Source organism: Ctenocephalides felis, unplaced genomic scaffold (assembly GCF_003426905.1).
Source record: "Ctenocephalides felis isolate EL2017-DRISC unplaced genomic scaffold, ASM342690v1 CF-g0.4_SCAFFOLD_01604, whole genome shotgun sequence".
NCBI lineage: Eukaryota > Metazoa > Arthropoda > Insecta > Siphonaptera > Pulicidae > Ctenocephalides > Ctenocephalides felis.
This window is the reverse complement of record NW_020537758.1, coordinates 48,195,753-48,200,226: the sequence shown is the minus strand read 5'-3', so window position 1 is coordinate 48,200,226 and position 4,474 is coordinate 48,195,753. Positions and strand designations below refer to the sequence as shown.

The following is a 4,474-nucleotide window of genomic DNA, read 5'->3' as shown; positions in this document are numbered from 1 at the left end:
TATTATATTGATTATGGATAAAAAAAACTTTTTAGATTATTTTCAAAGCGATTCCTGGTGAAGGGGTCAGTGTGCAGAGCAGCAGTAGTTGAAAGAACCTGAAAAAAAAATAAACATGTTATTTATTATTCACATTTATACTGATTATGGATAAAAACGTACTTTTTAAATTATTTTCAGAGCGATTCCTGGTGAAGGCGTCAGTGTGCAGAGCAGCAGTAGTTGAAAGAACCTGAAAAAAAATATAAACATGTTATTTATTGTTCACATTTATACTGATGATGGATATAAACGTACTTTTTAAATTATTTTCAGAGCGATTCCCGGTGAAGTGAGTCAGTGTTCAATTTTCACTCGATATTTGGCCATTCGATACTCAACATTTGCTTGATATAATATCTTGTGGCCTCCATATGATTTTATCTTGATGACCAGAAATAGAATGTAGAAATTTACTAGCAGTTTAAGAATTGCGCTTGGTGTTATATGGAATGCATTAACATGAATTGAAAACAGTGAAAATTAAAATCTAATGTAATATGTCAAATCTACATTGCATAATCTCAAATGATTCAAACGACCACATTATTTTTCAATAGTTGAATAGATTAGTGTATTAGTATTTGTTATTATTAATATTAAAACTACTGATGCTACCTAACTAATAAATTAACCCACATGCAAGACATATCGTGATCATTCGAATCATGAAATTCAATGCCTTAATGATTTTGTAAATTTCTAAAAGTTATAGTGACAACTAAAGTATTGATCAATTAATATCTTGAACAAAATCACCGCTTAATAAATCTATTCGTGCCAAATGCAATTCCAATAAATACCACATTTATGGCGTCACAGTAACAATGTTCGTAGAAAAAATGAAGGACTCTGGTAGTAGCAAACGCAAACTTACCCGCACCTGCAAAATACACAAATTATTATTGAATTTAGTTGTTTATACATACATTATTAAATGTCATTGTTGTCTTTGTTTGCATCTTTATATTCATTCAAATTGTAACTATTCTTTGTCAATTTGTTGTTCAAATTGTAACTTTTTTTCAAGTAAAATAAATTATGCATTTAAAACAAAGAATGGCTTTCATGGAAAAGTAATTTTGCTTTAAAATTTTTGATGTCATGATGATTGTGATCCAATTCACACAATACTTCTGATCTATAAATTGAAATGAATTAGCAGATGATAATGATGTAAATAAGACTTCAAATTAAACGATACGTATAAATGTACTCATAGTAATTCTCAAAATGACTTAACAGTCATTATTTTTTACTTTCACAACTTTTTACTATTACTTTCGATTATTTCTTCTGCACAATGACCGCCAGCCATTCAATTGTGAACTCTTGCTCAGTCAACAAACTAATAATATGTAGTTTTATTTAACAGTGGGCACCAAATGATGCAAAATAAAATAAGCAGATAAAATATATCCGGCGTACGTCTTAGACAGTAGTACGACTTGAGCAAAAACTACATAAATCGAGCACACGTTTTCCAAAAAAAAAACAGAAATGAGGAAAGGTTTCAATTAAATCTAAAACATCTTAAAACTCGAAAACACGAAATGAAATCCGAGTGAATCCGCAAAGAGAAATATAATTAGCACAAGTACAACGTACCAGGTGACGCATGTTCTCTACAGGCAGCGAAGGGTCAGGCCCGCTCGTCCGTGTTCGACGACGTCTCGTTGTCTTCTTCCAGCAATCGCCACGATGAAAATGAACTCTAGCAATGACAACTCCATAGACAACAACTCCTCTCCCAACTCCTATCGTCGCAAAGCATAGATGTGCAAAAGACTTGTAGACGTGCGACTGCAGAGCGTGCACGTTCACTCGGTCGAAGATGGCGTTTCAGAAACTCGAACGCCTCTTCTGCTTTTAAATCGAAACGACGTTTATTTGAATCTTCAATTTTAACAATAAGGGTTTTATAAATTAAATAACGATATTCCATTCTTTTAATAAACTCTCTAAGAATTTACACTGCAATGAATTAGTCGTTGGTTTTTGAAATAAATAAATTTGGTGTAGAATAAATTTTATTTTCTTTCACTAACCTGTGTTTTGCAGTACACTTGTTTGTTTTTCCTTTCTCGGGTACAATTTTTTTTGAATATTTTTACATTTTTAAATATACAGACAAGTTTTCACTGTTTTATTTATATATCGCTCATATACATGAATAATTTTGAAATTTATTAACAAAAACAATTTTCTAATAAAATCATAATAGTTTTGTGGAATTGCTTTTAAATTTTGATAGAAAATTTAGTTCTACATTCCTGCAACACGTGAAGCCATTAAATATTATATAAATACAAACATACAATTTTTTTTCAAGTTTTGACTTATTGGTTTACAATAAAATTACTAATGATGATACAAACTAGCCACAAAACTATTGTAAACTAATAAATTTTAGCGCAAAAGATTCTTACTGTGTACTTATTGAGAGTAGAGTTGGTTAAATATTTTGAAATATAAACTAGCTGTAAGTGGAATTCTGTCTTATTAATTAGGGCATCGTGCCTTAAGGCAAATTGCTGGAACTTCCCGTACCAAAAATTATTATTTGTTTTAAAAACGATTAACATTTTTGAATAAAAATTACTTCGAAAAAATAAGATTTTTGAGAAACTATAAATTTGACAAAAAATTACTTTTTTTTTGAAAAAAAAAATTAAAAATTTTTTTTTTTAAATCTTTTTTTTTTGAAACAAAAAATGTTTTCTTTATTTTGACATATGTTGAAAGATCTGAACTTTTTTTCAAAGCAATCGTACTGCTTTAAATGCATAGAGACAAAATATAAAGCGCGCTAGCGCCGCGTCGCTGTCTAACGGGTAAACATTGGTACGGAACCCATAGGAATGTAAACAAAATTTATACTTATTGTTAAAATCTCTATAAAATATCTGATAATTTGATGTGCATATGTCTAATGATCATTTTTGACCGCCAAATGGCCTTTTTTTTTACTTTTTTTGTTATATCTCCGAAACCACTAAACCTGCCCTTATAAAAATTTGATCAAATCTTCATCTTGTCAATACAAGTAAAATGTTTTTTGAATTATTAAAATCGGACGCTCCGTTCTATTAAAAACTGAGGTACCGTTTTTGGCACTTTTTGCCCCATATCTTCGGAACGGCTAGACCTACCTCCGCCAAAAACTAATCAGCACGTCTCCTTATCAATACGGATTAAATTATTCAAATTGCTTCATCCGTGTTCCCGAAATCGTCAACGAAAATTTGTATCCGCACACACATACATACTACGCACACACACACACACACACAAACACACACACATACATCCATTTTTTCTAAGGTATGCCAAAATATTCAGAAACCTCTGAAACGTAAAGATATATATTTTCAATTTCGATTTTTTTGCGATTACTATAACTTACCCTACGGGAAGTCAAACCAAGAAAAAAATCAAACCAAGGTCAAAAGAAAAATATAAATTAGTTCAAAAAATGTTTAATATTACATTTAACTTTAAATTTCGTTTATTTTAAATAATCAAAATCAAATGACATTATGTGAGAAAACACAAAATAAGCAACTTGAATTATCTATTGAAAACAAACCACTCCTTTGCAAAGTTGAAAAACAATTAAATGAATAACATATAATAAATACTACTTTTCCCATTTTATGATTATTTTAATTGATCATTACAATTTTTACAAGTGTATTTCAATAATTAATAATTTTATAACAGCTTAAATGGTGTTCATAATAAAATAAAACCAATTTTCAAAATATAGAAAATTTAAAAATTTATTTTTAAAAATGTGAAAATACACATCACAAACATTATAAAGTTATTGGTATATAAGAACGCAAGTAAATATATACACACTGTAATACTATGCTATACATAAATTTAAAATCTTGTTTAAATGTACGTTGCATAACTTTAGCTTTTTTTATGCTCGTAAAGATAATTATATATTTCTCAAATTCATATTACTGCAGGCCAAAATATCAGACAAAAGCTGGAAATTTTGAGACTACTCTCCCTTCCTGATAGTTACCAGAGCAACAGGAAACGTGCAGGAAAAATTATAGCTTCACTAAAGGTTGAATACATTCAAACATTATTAATTTACTTAATATTTTTATTACAATTTATTCCTCCAGGCCAAGAATCCTGCCTACCATCTAGATTTCGACACCAGGATTTACATTTCCCACATGATCCAGCCAAGGCAACGCTTCAACGCGATTGCCAAAATGTTCTACGACTCGGATATCGGGTCTATAGATTTCACAAATGGAATAAATAAAAATAACAGTGATGGTACTGTCACCAAATACGATAGTGCTGCCATTATGAATCAGTGGGTCGCCAATGTTACAAGAGGACACATCACGGAATTGGTCAACCACGGAAGGTGGTGAATTTTTAATAAAATTGATTTTTATTTGAT

General features: G+C 30.0%; 1 long non-coding RNA gene across 1 annotated transcript; it reads right to left on the bottom strand.

Moving 5' to 3' along the window:
• Positions 1-380: 380 nt before the first annotated feature.
• On the bottom strand, positions 381-1,764 carry LOC113373175. The gene is made up of 3 exons (XR_003366874.1): positions 1,648-1,764; positions 917-922; positions 381-423 (listed from the first exon to the last, which is right to left on the bottom strand). It is a non-coding gene; the product is annotated as an uncharacterized LOC113373175 (long non-coding RNA).
• Between the last annotated feature and the right edge of the window lie 2,710 nt (positions 1,765-4,474).